Genomic DNA, 16,341 nt, shown 5'->3' with positions numbered 1-16,341 from the left:
GCTGATGTGGCCCCCGGCTGACGAGTTTGACACCCCTGGTTAAGCTTTCGAAAATTCAAACTTTGAGTCCAGATGTAAAATTTATGTGTATTCATTATCCATTTTAAAACATTTCTAAGTGCTAAAATTTTTCATGATTAAAGTTGGGGAAACAAAATCAATCATCTTGTTCGCTTGATCATCTAAGACAGGATATGGGCCTGAATACAAAATTCTGCAACTCACAAGCAGAAAACTACTTTCAGACGATACGAGCGTGTTGCAGAATTCACCAAGTAGCTTAATTTCAACATACTGAAATAATTTTACCATAAACTCTTTCTGTTTCCATGCTTATTTAAAAATGCTTATAAAGGGTTTAGTCCAAAATTATCCCATCTTTGAAATAACAGTGGCTTACTCACTTTACTCTGAATATTGATTCCCTCTGTTGAATGCTGCAGAACCAGGAAGCCTGTGGGCTGTATCTATACTGATCCTAAAAACACACTTTAAACTGCATTTCAAAATACAAATATAAAATATTTGATTTGTCCTAATTTGCTTCTTTCTCCTAAAGACGTAGGAAAACCTTCCAATTAATATGATACAATTCAGTCTATTCTAATGCCATCTGTCATCTGGACAGTTATTATTCATAAGGGAAACTGTACTTATTATTCATTATTTATATTTCACCAACTTGCTTTTTCTGTTCCTGGCAAGAACATGAAAAAAAGAATAGTGAGAAACATAGTTGTAAAAGTAGATTGGAGCCCTGACTAGAAAGATATTCACACTTAAGATCGTACTCCTTCGGAAAATATTTACTGAGAACCTACTATGCACCAAGTAACATGTTACAATTATAAAATACAATTATAAACAAAGTACAATTATAAACAAGCCAGACAGGATCCCCCATTTATAATCATGTTGGGAATACAGACAAACACGCATGAAACAATTAGGATGCTGCTTTTGTAAAGACAATTTCATGATTAGAATTAAAATGACCTAGACCAAGATTGCATTAAAAGTGTATATTATGTTTATATTTATAAATTAAATTTGATAAGATAGTCCTCTTGACCGAGTCACTTTCCATTACATTTTTATTTCTTTTTTGTGTGTGTTAGTTTCATGTGGCTGCAAATTGACAACAGACTGGGTGACTTAAAATAACAGAAGCTTATTCTCTCATAGTTCTGGAGGCTAGAAGTTCAAGATCAGAACCACTGGCCCCAAGAGGTCAGTGAAGCTGTACTCTCTCCAGGCCTATAAATGACCCATTCCTTGCCTCTTCCAACATCTGTGGGCACCAGCATATTTTTTTTGTTAGCGGCCACGAGACTCCAGTCTCTGCCTCTTTTCACATGCCTTCTGTGTGCGTGCACGAGCTCTCCCTCTGTCTTTCACGAGGATGACTGCGCCCCCATTTGGGGCCCAACTAGATAATCCAAGAGAATCTCCCACTTCAAGGTCTGTAACTTGACTGCATCTCCAAAGACCTTTCTTTTGAAGAAGGTAACATTCTAGAATGTACTAAGCCAGTGAGTGATCCTTTGCCAAAATTCTCATTCAGAAGTAATTCTTAATATTATTAATACATAAGGGTCTCTTGTGTAAAAGAAAACATCCTGACATAGAAAAGTTGACGTCAATCAATAACTCCTTGCGTACAAACGCCATGTACTTTCTTCCCACTCCAGACGTGCACAAGTATATAAATTCAATCCCTAGCGTTTCAAGCAAGAATAAAAACACCACATCATACCATAGTGACGCCATTACAAATATACTTTCGAATATACTTTCATTGCATTTGAGCTATTAACATTGTTTGTTTTTGCAAACAGAATAAAAGAGCTCATTTCATTGTTGTAGTACCTTAAAATATAGCGACATAAAAGAAAATGCAAAATGAGTAACAAACTAAAATCCACACAATATTAGTTAACAGTTGTCTGATGTAGGACAAGCCCCGTGGGACAGTGCAAAAACCTAAAACACTGAATTTCACATGTTTTCCAGAATATGGTGAGCAAGCTCACAAGTCATGCAGCCTATTATCTCCTCTTCCTCATTTACTGGCTTACCTTCAGGCAGCAGATGCGCTAGGTCACTACATAATACCTCCTTTGTTTCCTCTTTACCACCTCACCATGCATTATTCTTTTACTACAGTGGACTATATAAGCCTGTATTCTCTTATAGAAATCACTTTAACTTATTAGACTTATAATGCAACAACTGTGCCGATAGAATACACTGTAATTACAGAATCCTAGACTTTTTAAAAGGAAAGGTCACTGGAGAACCAAAGTAAGAAAGCAGAAGTGCATCCAGTCCTGTCACACTTTCTGGACGGAAGTCTTTCCACGTCTTCCCGCCTCCCCAACTTTGGCTGAATCAAGCCAAGAACAGAATTGGCATCTGTAAGTATGAAAGCACGCCAGGGTCACAGAAGAGGTAACTCCAGTTTTGGAATATAAAGCAACCCATGCAATTGCTCTTACCCCAGCCAGAATACTGACAGAGCCCCTGAAGCACGCTTGCCTCATTTCCATGTGGCCTCAGGCTAGTTTCCCTTTCTGGCTCCGTTCCCTAAGCAAAAGATGAGGTTTTAGAGCCAAGTAGCAGCACCAGAGGAATGAAATGACAGCTGCCACCAACACAGGTTGCAAATGAAATCTTCTCATGGACAACCAGACACGATTATCTGCGAGTAGATGTTAAAACATAAATGTCTGACACTGGTGTTAGAGAATCAAATTCTCTTGTCCTGTTGGGAGCAGGGGGCAGGAAACTAAAACCCTGGAGACACAAGAAAAAAATTTTTCTCTCTCAAAACATTGTCATATAATCAGCAATCACTTACTGACTGTACACAGCATGGCTGGCATTATCTAGATGGTGGGATTCAAGGATGAATAAAGAAAATAAGATGTTCAGTGCTTTTACAGTTTATCTGCTAGGATGGATACAATAAATGCATGCACGTGGCTGTGCAGAAACAAAGGACCACACAAAAAAAATACATTTTTATTTATTTAAGTTATTTTATTGTTGTTCAATTACAGTTGTACGTATTTTCTCCCCACCCTTCCCCTCCTCAAAAAAAGATTTTTTAATCGCATACATAATGCAGTTTTATAAAAGAAAAACATAATAATGCATTTTTATCAAAGGACATAGCTTAATAATATTACTCTCCCTATAGCTCTTCCTCTTTTGCTTTTCTTTTCCTTTTTTACTGCTATGATTAAAAACAGTCATTCTCAGACTCACATATGCCAGAAAAAGTTTTGTTGTTTTTTTTTAATTTGGGGTAGAGGAAATCAACTCAGAGCTGGAAACTTTTTATTTGCCAAAAGGTTTAAAAAAAAACCCTATATCAAATTGCACTAGCTTTATTTAATTAAAGACCTTCAATTACAAAAAAAGAATATGTGATCACATTCATTCAAGTATAAACCACCAATATCAGATCCTTTCATATTTGGTTAAAAGTGTGAATTATAGAGCAAGAATACTAAGTAACAAATAGGAGGAGAAAGAAACCCTGAAGGGTCAAAAATGTCATGGAGAATAGAGGTTAGATATGGCAACGATTTTTCTTTTTCCACACTTTTTACTAGGGCCAGCCCAATTTACCTTCAACAATGCGGTAACAAAGAACCAAGGTGTGTCTTTGTCTTGCAGGGCGCCCATGAGATGAAGGGGGACACTATGAAGAATCCTAACATGATGCTGGGGTAACTGGAAAGTAATACAGAGCTGACACCATGGGAAGTTTTGCTGAGAATGAATTGCTGAGAAAAACACTTTCAAGAAAAGTCCTTTTTAAGAGTGGCTAGAAAAAGAGAAGAAGCCAGCGGCCAAGAAACGGACACTGGCAGCATGAGGCAGTGAAATGCAAGTCAGGGTTGCCACAGCTGAAGAACAAAGTGCAGATCTGAGGAACTGTGGGGAGAGGAAAGTCTCCAAGCTCAGTAGCAGGCCCCTGGAGCAGGCCTGAGGACTGAGTGTCAGCGATGAGTCAGAGATCACAAGTGGAGAACAGGCAGGCTGGTGGGGGGCCGCCAGTGACAGGGAGGAAGTAAGGGAGGAAATGATACATGAGATAGCTAGGAAACATAATAAATAGTTACATTTCTGTGGTTTCTCCAGCAAAAATGCATCCTGCATGCTACACCTCGGTTAAAATATAACTGAGAGAATAACAACGCGTTAACAACACAGACAGCCGCTTTGAGAGAGCACATCTAGGAATGTGTGAACAGGGATAAATATACTGAGGGAAAGTACAACTCAGTAGCTCTTCAGTAGTAGTGTATGTGACCTTTATTTCCTGATTTGCTCTGTTATTTATTTTTTTCAAAATTTCTCCAATGGGAAAAAAAATAATCATGAAAAGAAGAAAGTAAAGTTTTGTTGGAAGAATTTTTTACATTTTCTAACTGCATGTTAGAATGTTATGTGTTTGTGAGTTTCATGGACACACATAAAATGTGTCCACCTACTTTAAGTATTCTGGAACTTTCAGCACACTGGGGGCAATCACACCACTAGTGTACCCATGGACGTCACGTGGATTACTGTGGCCAGCCATCTGGTGACTTTCACATACAAAACACGTGTCAGAAGTACACATATCGTCACACCTCAGCCAAAGTTAATCATAAAAGCCAAGAAATGTCAGCCCAATAAATAAGTTATTTAACCTAAAGCCTGACACTGTCACAGGTCAATATCACAAGGAACTTCTCACCAAGATCTGTAAAAAGCTCTTTCAGAATCATAGATGATATCAGCATTTACATTTTCTAGTATTAAATAAGGTACTTTGTGGTCATAAAGTGGAATGGGTACTTTCACAGTAAATAGGGCTGATCTAATATGCAAGGTCACTAAAACAGAGAATGGCCATTACTCCTACCTCCAGCTCAGACTGTGGACAGGAGACACAGTAAAGTCATTAAGAAAACAGACTCTAACCAGACTGCCAGGGTCACGAACCCTTTTCTACCAATTTCCTAGCATGTCATTTTGAGCAAGTTTCTTAACCTCTGTGCTTTGGTTGCCTGAAATGTAAAACAGAGATAATAAGTGTCCCTACCTTCCTAGTATGGTGAAGAATATAGGAATCAATATCCATAGACATCTATTCTAAAGTATATAGGCAAGTACAGAGCACTGTAAAGATTAGCTATTGCTGTGTATTTTTCATCACAAAAAGTGAGATGTTGAAAAGCCCAGCACTGTCAAAAATGATACTTAAAATCAACCATAAACTGTGGGCATCACATTGGTGGTCATTGGATACAGTTTTTGCCATATTCAAAAATACAAAGTGTTTTTCCCCTTCTTACTTCCTCTTATTCCACCCATCTCCGAACTACATACAAAAATTAATATGGTTGATACTAGAGTTCCTCAAAAGTATTGGCACCCCAAGAGTGAGAGGCCTTGATGGTTTTCTCCCCAGTGAATCATGCTCTCCCTTACTTGAACCCTCCTCTGGGAAACCAAGGCAACTTCTTTACTCAACAATCCAGTATGTTGGCAACAACGTTAAAATCAAATGCAAGTTGATTTTAAAAGAAAATAAAAGAAAATTCTGTACAAAAGTAAAATTATATATATATATTCATAATATATATAAAACAAAAGGCTGTTATAACTAATCTCCCTTGTTGTAACACAACCTCCCGGAACCTAATTCAGAGAATTTCCTCCTGTGAACTTGTCCTTTGCACCCACTCACTGGAGGCTCCCTGAGCACGCTATGCGTAACTATCTTGGAGCACTAGAAAGCCAACCCACTCTACTACCAAATCTGACCAATGAGAGTAGTTGCTAGCCTAGCACCCAACCAATAAGATGCTAAGCCACAGGTTCCTTGCTAGGTAAGCTGACAAATGCCAGAGGCTTGCACAGAATTCCCTTGGCTCCTCACAGGTAGTCGATTTCTTCCAAAGTCAGCCTCTTCAATGGGATACTAGAAGAGTCCACCACTTGGATATTCTAGCAAAATATGGGCCAAGAATTTCCAGAATCCTCAAAATTGCAACTACAGAAGTATTTATGCAGACTCTTGTTTCCTCCAGATTCACATTTCTTTCAGAAATCAGGGGAGTCACCTTGTCAACGGACACTGAATGATTCCTAGAAAGCATTCTTTATAAACACACACTTTCATCATTTTACAACGTCAAATGGCTACAAATGCTCAGCAGGCATTATGCTTACTTGCTAGGGATCATCAGCCCAGCTTCTATATACCACATCCTCAGGACTTGCAACTCTAATTCATGGGTCTCAGAGAAACTGTCAACTACCAGTTTCCAACCTTCCAAGTAACTGCAAATGGTAAACTACAAATGTCAACTATGGAAACACACAGGGTCTGAGGGTCTCCTGACAGAGCTTGTGGCTGAAGCCTCAGCTCCATGGAGTCGTGAAAGTGTTTTCTACCTGCCTTAGTGGTGACATCTTTCCTCTTCTCAGGCACCAACCAGGACTCATCAAGACACCCCAGCTCAGGCTCAAGGTACCAAAGTAGCCTGGCCCACGGACATTTCTTCCACTCTCTTCCCTGATCATGGGGAGAGAGTACAGGAGCCTCTTTGTTGTTTACTACAGGAAATGAACTCATAAGCAGCTACTGACATTTCATACAAAAAGCCACCCTTTCTTGTACCCCACCTGTGTCAACCATCTCCCTATCTTCGTTCACACTTTGTCTGTCTCTAGATTGCTTCACAGATGTCTTGGGAGTTATACTCATAAGAGAACAGATGGGAGAGACCGTCTCAGATAGCATAGAAGTTCACTAGGGATCAAGCATCTTTTTGGTTGCTATTTGCAAGGGGCCTGTGTGCTTTGCACAGTGACTTTTTACCTCATCTAACCTTCATCCTGCCACTGAGGCACAGAAAGATTTAGCACCTCGCCCAAGGGCACATCACTAGTAAGTGATGAGCCCAAAACCCAGTCCATGCTATTTTACAATCCAGATCTCCTTTTCACCACAATGCCATTACACTGTACCTCTTACTTTACATCATTCAGTCCAAGGGTCCACGATGGAGGAGTCAGGCATTTGGAAAAGTGGGCAGGCCACAAGCAGACTGACTGAAAAAATCCCAGTGTTTCCACCAAGATTGAGCTTTAAGGCTTGCCACAAATTGACCTCAACCTCCCTCTCCATCCTCTCCTTCTTCCTCTTTCAAGCACCCTGTCCTCTAGCCAATTAGAGTCTTCATAGAATTAACTCGCATCTGAACCTCCCTCTCCTCAATGCATTTACTTTCCTACCTCAAATCGAATTTTACCCAAACCACTCCAACGAGATGAAACTTTCTCTGGTCCTCTTAGTTAAAAAACATAAGATGTCCTTCTTCTGCAAATGCCTACAGCAAGGTTGTTGATTCTTTTTGCGCTCCACTGCAGTGGTTGTAACTTCCTGTCCTGCATCAGATACGTGACCCAGCTCATCGTCCATAGTAGAAATCAGAAAACCCCTTCTAGGAGCTGATCTCCCACTAGCGCAGCATTCCTAGCGGAGGACAGAATACAAAGCACCTGCTCAACAAACTCCAAGGAGGTATCACAGCACACTTGTCAGAACAGATGCTTCATCATCCACAGCTATGCTGGGTAGTGAAACAAATGTAGCTCCTACCAGTGACAATACCTCCATCTTTGGAGATTCTGTGGGACTGATTCTAATACATAGCATCTAACTACTGTCTAATATGAAACACTCTATCTTCTACTTCCTCGAGAATCTCAATGTCACAAGGCTAAGAAGAGGCAGGTTCTAGGTCATTTTTCTACCATCCAAAAAAATGTATGTGCTGTTTACTTTTCTTTACCTAGAATTTAACAAACAAGCTGAACCAAAGGGGCTGATCTTAAATTTTGAGAGGAATAAACAGTGGCTAGCACTAATGATCATTCCCCAGACCGGCCCCTGAGGCCTGGCCAGCACCTTGGGAACAAACTTATCATTCTGTATCCTGAAAGCCAACAACTAGAAGAAAACTGACTACAGAAAGGCAAGGATTCTCTCAGATGAAGATGGAGCTTCCCCCAGGAAGGAAAATGAACAGATAATGTTTTTATATCTAAAAATTTCACCAAAGGACCTCAATGAAAGAGACAGGAATGATAATCCATTTATATGTTTTGGTTGGTTGGTTGGTTGATTTTATTTTTGTTTTTTTTGGATTAAGATGTCATTTTGGCATAGTTTCAGAAGCCATGTTAAGTGTGAAGGCAAAAGACATACATATAGACATCTTTCTAGTCCTCTTTTTCTACATTATTCAGAAAAATTACGTGGTTATTTACTTCCCATGGGGACCTGAGACAACAACACCCCCGGAAAAACAATTCTTTCCATACCCGCCTGACTCCTGGCACCCAGCATTCGAATTTCCATTCTGAATTCTGAAACTACCAAGGAGTACGGCCATCTAAATCAACTTGTCACTTAATTCTAAAAGGAGGATTAGTTAATGTCTGTTTTTAAGATAATTATATAGGATTACATTATGCCTCTAATGCTAATAACAAGAAAACATGGGATTGCTTTGCCTACCAAGTCCATTTATAACATTTTACTCATCACAAAATCAACACAATTCCCTGCCCTGGAAAACTGAAATGTACATGCATGTGAAATGCTTCATATGGGAATTACCGGCAGATGAAGTCATTCACAAAGAAATAACATTATCTTCATGTATGTACAGTGCATAAAGTGGCAGTACATGCCATTAAGATGAATAAAATCACTGCTGAAGTAAATATATGCTTATCACATATATTCCTACCAATGCTATACTGAAAATGAAAAACTCTTAAATATCTGATGTGTCTTAAGCAAAAGTGATAGATTTTTACACTAGTCTCAAGTCATCTGTCACTACACATAACATATAAATTCTCCAAATGTAAAAGATTCATGTTCCAAATGCAATAAACATGATGATAATTCAGGAAATAAAGAAACAGTGGATTGTCTCTGTCACTCACAGGTGCAATTTTAGCATCTATAGATAAGGTTTATTTTCACACAAATAATTAATATTATCCTTGTTTACTTTTTACCCAAGAGGTAATGCAAATAAAATATTAAATGATGTATCCAGTTTGAAAATATTCATGCACACCAATAGTGCAGCATTATATAGATTTGTAGCATTTAATATCCCTGTCAAAAAAGAAGGAAAACATTTTGTACTGTGATTTCATGAACTTAACAACATGTGGCAATTTAGAAGATTCATGAGGAACCAAACAAATCCCTAATGAAATTCACTCTGTCGATCATTTCTTCAATACACTTGAATTATGAAAATTTCAGGGGGAAATTTGAAGACTGGTTCTCTCCAAGAAGCTTTAAAACTTACTGGCAAAGGTTTCTCAGAACAAATTTTTATAATAAATATTTTAAATTTCCGTATTATCAATTAAAAAAATAAAAGAAGGTACACCTGCACAGGTGTTTCTGTGGCCACCTGCCCATGAAGCATATTTGAGAGGATGTGAATTTCCCCACAATGGCAACAAACAAAAGGTCTCTAGCGGATACCCAACCTACGTCCCTACAGGAATCTGCTCCCAGCCACAGTCTGTTTTCAGGTCTCCACAATGCCTCCCTGCAGCCAAGAGCTCTGGTAACTGCTGTGCCCACTGGCCTGAGGTTCATCTGCCTTCCTGGTTAGCCCACTTGTAGAGTCCTTGCAGGCTCCTTCAGGTCACCTCTGCGGCCACCTGTGTCTCAGGTACAGCCTTCTCTTGCAGCCACCAGGGGCTGCCCTCGTGCTGACCCTGCCAGCATCTCTGCAAGGTAAGAAGAGCAGCTGCCCCATACTTCCATGGCTGCTCTCCTTTTCTAGTGCTCTGCCCCTGTTTCCGTTCTTCACCCTAAAGCCCAGGGACCCCCTCCTTCCCTAGACTGAGGCCCCTAGGGCCACTGACCCAAGACAACACGGAATGGCGCAGACTACACTTTTATGAAGACTTCGTTTTCACTTTATAAAGTGTTTTACTTTTTACAAAATGCATGCTTCCTTCCCTTCTTCTCCCTAATGAGGCAGGTTGTCCAAGGTGTTCAGGGGCCTGAAAGGGCCCCTTTCAAGGCTGTCCCATCATGTCTGGGTTCCCATCAGCACAGGGTCTGTGTTTCCTTCCCCTTCCCTGTGTTACCTGTACTGGACCCACAGACTGGGCAGCTTTGGAAGATTACTCCATGCAAATCATTTGCCCAGGTGCAGATAGAGTGGATCTAATGTCAATGTTCTATAAGGATATATTGTCAAGAGGCTTAAAAACACATGGAATGGAAAACACGTTGGAAAACAACTAGGAAAGCATGCAGACTCACCCCAAGAACTCTGCCTGGTAAAGCTGTACAGGGGTGGCAACCCTACGAGAGCAGCAGAGCTTGGAGTGGACACAGAATTCTGTTTCTGCTAAGATTAGCAATTTGTGGCAGCAGGACATTTATGGGAACATGTCATTCAGGGACACCTTGGCCTGGGAATCAACTATTTACAAAACAGGTCTAGGTTTAGGACGAAGAAAAAAGCAATCCCCTTGCCTTTGGCTTGCTGACAAGTTCCGAATTACTTTGCCTAAAAGTGGGGAAGTTCCAGAAACAGCTGTGGTGAGTTGATCTCCTGGTTCATAGTTATAAACTAAGAAAATGTGTTTGCTGTGAAAAATAGGCACGGCTAAAAGATGGTTACCAGTATAGGCTCTCCAGCCAGCCTGCCCTCACTCACTACCTTCTTAAATACCTTCTGTAATTTCATGAAAAGCACTTTTGAAACAGCAAATAGGGCATTTTATTTGGATACTTTTGGGTCCATGGCAGGCTAAGCCTTTAATGTCCAGTGGCCTCTGAAGTATTTGAACGACTCTATTAAGTGGAAAGGAGCAGTTCCTTCGCTCCTGTCACGTTCCCACACTTTTCCAGTGAAAGGGGATTAACTGTGCGTTTGGACTTCAGTGGAAAGTCCTCACACAACAGAAAGGCTGCTGAGACCGTTGCGATTGCTAGGGAAGACCCACAGACAATGCAGCCTCACTGCCGTCTTACTGTCCTGTCTCTAGGGCTCAATCTGATGATTTGGCCTTTGTAGGAAAACACAGCCATCGAATGGCAATGACACTGGCAGCCGTGGGGGTAGATGTAATAAAGACATACCTGTTACTGTTACCATACTGGTCCTGGGAGATTTTTAATGCGTTTGAAGGCAGTTTCCAGTTTATAAATGCCAACCGACAGAGAGCAGAGGCCCCTGCCTGGGGCTTTCTCTTCCATTCTATCTGCAGGTACCTCTACGGAGCCCTCAGTTCCCACTGTTCATGCCACAACCCAGACTTCAGCTTTGAAAGAACCAGATGGGGGCCTTCCACCGAAGACATTCTTCCCAGTCACTGAGGCCCACTGTCACTCAGACGTGCGCGCTCTGAAGGGAGAAAAACTGAAAAACCACACTCACTATACGCCCCTGGGTAGAATGCAAACGATCAGGGTTCCAAGCAGAATTGATCTACAGGCAAGCTGTGTGGTCCGAGGCCAGAGACTCCATGTACACAAGCTTTCCCCTCTTTAAGACAAGGATAATAATTCTCACCTTACAAGGATTAAACAAATTCTATTTTAAACATTTGAACACAGACAGTACTCAATAAATATTTGTTTTTCTTTTCTTCTATGATCTAATTTGCCCCAGTTACACGAATAGCTCGCTGCAAAATGCCAGAAGACTCCTCGGGGTCACACAAAATTATTTACTAAATGGCAGAATTTAGTAAAACTACTTATTACCTCGTTGCAGTAAACGGTGTCTGGGCGCCTGAAAGTAGTTAAGGTGATCTCCCCAAGTGCCTCTTTTACTACCAGTAGCTGTTTAGCATCCCAATCAGAACAAGCTTCCCCCAACACCAGAGAGAGCAGAGTTTCTATGATAGAAATGAACACAAGCTACCTGCCAATCGAGCGCTCTGTTTTGGTTTAACTTGCTTTGTATGTACTTCTAGAAACCACATTCAGCTTACGAAAGCTGGAAACAATTTCTCTGAACAACAGTGAAGGCTCAGACGACAGATTGCCCAGGCCCAAATCCCAGCCGTGCCCCTTTCTGGCCGTAGGATCTAGAGCGAGTTACTGCACCCTCTGTGCCTCCGTTTCTTCCCACATAAACTGGGAACAACGTTGCCACCCACTTGGGGGTGTTATGATGCTTAAATGAGTTCATGCAGCTTCTATAACTTAGGGACAGTAACCCTTACCTAAAACCCGCATGCCAAAAAGAACCCACAAAACACAAAACCCACCAGTGAGGTTGTCCTAATCTTTGAGAAGGAAAATGTAATATATCACATGTGTGTCCAAAACCTTCAACCAGTTTTCTGAAACATAACACAGCAAAACTCCAACACAATCAGCAAACTATCACGCTGAAGATCAAATAACTAGTAAGATCAGGTGCTGTTTCTGGGCAGTGACGCGACAGGCATCCTCCCGGCCGACACCGAGCAGGTTGTCGAGGTGCTCACGCCATCCTGAATGGTAACTCGAGTTATTTCTCCCACATTTGTGTTTAAAATGTCATATTGGGTTTGCAGGCATATATATAAATGTTCCTTCCAAAAAAATAAGCTAAAAGTCATTGTATTAAAAGACTTCTGTGCTGTGAAGCCTGGGTATTAAAAAGTAAAAAACATCCTTCCGGCGGAAACAAGTCCACCAAAGGCAGCCCCTGCAGGGTGTGTGCCTGCCTCAGTGACGGTGACATGCTCGGTGACCAGACTGAGAAGGGTGATTTAATGTCAACAACTACTAAAATATGTGACTGATTCCAAAGTGTGCAATGCTTCCACGTGTATGCAGAAAGCAAGATTTGGGGATTTCACAAACTGCGTTCCCTGCGACATTGGTAACAAGTGTTCAAAAAAAAGGCTCCTAGGAATATGCTTCTCGCTACAAAATGGTTTAAGAATCTATAATATATGCTAAGATATGCTTCACGAAGTCCTGCAGTAAACTTTGCTTACACCAAAATACTAGACCACAACACCCTTTTTTAATAGAACAACTAGTAACAGTGTTCCACATACAATTTAGGAAAGAAAGGTCTAACAATTTGGATTATTTTTTTAATAAATTTTCCATTGAGCAGATTAACAAAGTCTTAGTCTCTTCTGAAATGTATAAAAAACTGTTAGAATGGGCCTTTTGTTTTATGGACGCCAAGCCTGGACTGTGTTTTCAAGCTTCAGGCTTCAAACTAAGCTCAAGAGGGAAGACCGTTGACCCTTGAACAATGGGGCAGGGGGCTGGGGAGTTAGGATATTGACCTCACCCCACACAGTCAAAAATCCACTTGTAACATTTAACTCCCCCCAAACTTAACTGCTAATAGCCCACTATTGAGTTAAAGTCTTATCTATAACATAAACAGCTGATTCCTGCATATTTTTTATGCTACATGTGTTCTATACAGTATTCTTACATTAAAGTAAGCTAAAGAAAATTTTAAGGAAATCGTAAGGTTCATACATGAGTTTCTTCAAATTGTCACAAATCTCCAAAAAAATTTTCCAATATATTTACCGAAAAAAATCTGCATACAGATGGACCTGTGCAGTTCTAACGCATGCCCTACAGCAGTCAACAGTGGGCACTGCTCTCGGCAAAGGCAAGAGCAACAGCAGCACCACCCCAGCCAAAAGCCACACCCGGGAGAAGGTAGCAATCTGTGTATATGAATGTCTTCCCCATGTAGAAGCTCAGAAATCAGCCCAAACATCTCTACCAGTGATAAGATGAGAGGGGAAAAATCACATGGTGGGGAGGGAGGAACCATCAGGATTCTTGCATTCTGGGCAGAATGTATTTTGGGGTCTCCTGTGCAGTTCCAGAAAGACAGGAAACATGTGAACATTCAAGTGAAGCAAAAGCCTTCCATGATTATGGTGCCACAGCAGCTTCCAGGCCAGTACTAGGAAACATTCCCCAGGAGGTGGCACACCAGTGAGGTTCTGTACCACCAGGGTCCTTTCAAACTTTTTTGTCACCTTGGTTCCCTGGAGGTCCAAAGCCCCCTCTGAGGATACCTAACCAGGCACTTGGAGGTGTCCCAGAAAGTCAGCAATTACTTCCAAGTACAGTGGACCCAACTCAACAACAAGGACAACCAAACATGGGTGGGCCAGTGCCGAGAATGAGTCCTCCCAGAGAAATGGTGCCCTTAGGACCTCAGAACAATGCAGGTGCAATGAGAACCCCACTGAATGCTTTAGGTGGCCCTGGAATGTCTGGAATGAACAGGGTCCAGGTAGTGGTAGACCTGCTCCAAACCCAACAAATGCCAATGTAATACCATACTCCTGGGCATCCCCTGGGACTTATGTAGGTCCTCTGGGAGGTGGAGGGCCACCAGAAACACCCATCATGCCAACTCTGGAGACAGGACGAATCCTTTAATGAATGCTGTACCTCCTCGATCTAACAGGCCTAATTTTCAAATGGGCCCTGATTCAGAGGGACCCAAGGGTGGATTGGAGAAGTGGAGTCACATCATGTGAATGGCTCTTTAGGCTCAGGAGATATGGACAGTATTTCCAAGTACTTCCCAAGCATGACAATGAGTGTGCAACCTATCACCAAGTCTCATGAAAACCACAGTGAGTCAGCCCTTCACAGAACTACTAGGGGAGAAAATTATTCATCAGAGTGTACAGTTAAACAAATGAATCCAGTTATACCAAATGAATCTCTTTATTTGCTGCTTTCTCCCCCGTTTTGTGAAGAAAGCAGGTCCAAACATGATTCCAACAACTGTACAGAGCGGCATATTAGAACTGCCCTAAAATAAGCTGCAAATAATTATCTGTGTATGTATGTGTGAGACAGAGAATGGATTGTATATGTGTACATTACATAGACATATACACAAGCATACACTGACCCACAGGACACTGTAAATATTAATCACATCACCTCTGAAGTAGAAATAAGTAGAGACTTTTATTCTATTTTTTCATGTTTACATTTTAATTATCAAAAGTTGCTCCTTCCCCTCCCTGAACTATTTTGTGCTGTGAATATCACTGCTTTATATAACTTATTTTTTAGGGTGTACTCAGTTGTTGTGGCTTTGTAAATGTCTACAGTCATGGGTAGGAAAAAAATCACACTCATTTGAGAGCTTTCATTAAATTTCATCTGATGCAAGTTACCCCAGGGCGAGGTGGGGGGAGTCCACTGTAACTTATTTGCTCTGCGCACAAAGTGGAGATGATATGATTATCAATCTATAGTATAGGAATGGAAAAGTTAGTGAAAATGTAGTTCTCTAAATGACACCAAAACCTTACTAATTAAGCCATCTGATAAAACATTACAATCCTTTCTATAAATAAATAATTCAAATCGATGCAGTAGGTTCTCACAAAAACAGTGGCAACCCTAACCTGGAGATACAGTGTATTTTTAAAGAAATGTAAACATATTCTAATCTTAAGGTGCTATTTTTACAAATTTCCCTTTTTTAAGGGAAAAACACCTTCCCCGTTCCCCAGAGTTTAGAGGTTGTCCTAGCCATTTTTCTCCCTCCTTGCTTTGAAAGAAGTGTGGCAAGAAGCAAATAGAGCTTAGTAGTAATTATAGTAAAGCACAAGTTGGTAAACAAGGAACAAGGGAAACCTACAGTGACGCCACTTAGGTCTGAAGCCTCAGTGACAACAGTTAGTGGTCAACTGCTAAATGTAACTTCCACTGGGAGTCGGAAAACCAAGTAACTCAAACACCAGTAATTAATTTTTATGTAGCCTCTGGGATGTCTCCCATATGTACCATATGATCTCAAAAATATTATGTAACCCAAAATACTACATTTGTGCCCAATAGCCCTGTAATATAAATATCACCAGATGGATGGAAACAAAATGAGGGCCATTGGCAACTTTGCTGCTATCAAATAAAAGGAACATGTTCTTTGCAAGGAGTATTTCATTTCTCAGGACCCTATTCTTTTCCAATTCAAATGTGCATTCTCTTTTGAAAAATATTTTTAAGAGTCAAGCATTAGCTTTTGGTGGAAAGGAAAAAAAAAAGTCCCATATTAAACTGAAAACAATAAAAACTCAACACTTCCAAAATATCAAATACCAACTCTTAAATATAGGATTCTAAATCTATATAATCACTAGAATAAAGAAAAACTAAGATAAAGAAAAATGCTTAAGGCATTTATGTTCTTGATGAATAGAAAAAACACTCCAATAAAAATTTAACAAAGCAAGGTAAGGGGATAAATGCACATAAAATGT

The 16,341-nt window shown here is 40.6% G+C and overlaps 1 protein-coding gene and 1 pseudogene across 3 annotated transcripts in view; one reads left to right on the top strand and one right to left on the bottom strand.

Moving 5' to 3' along the window:
- The window catches only part of ARHGAP18 (Rho GTPase activating protein 18), a 168,510-nt gene that overhangs the window by 93,900 nt on the left and 58,269 nt on the right, over positions 1-16,341 (bottom strand). The window lies entirely within an intron of this gene.
- On the top strand, positions 13,568-14,885 carry LOC118986757 (single-stranded DNA-binding protein 2-like; annotated as a pseudogene).

The sequence above is a fragment of the Sturnira hondurensis genome, unplaced genomic scaffold, assembly GCF_014824575.4.
Source record: "Sturnira hondurensis isolate 20B ecotype Veracruz unplaced genomic scaffold, ASM1482457v3 Scaffold0004474, whole genome shotgun sequence".
In the NCBI taxonomy this organism is placed as follows: Eukaryota; Metazoa; Chordata; class Mammalia; order Chiroptera; family Phyllostomidae; genus Sturnira; species Sturnira hondurensis.
This window is presented reverse-complemented; position numbering and strand designations above follow the sequence as displayed.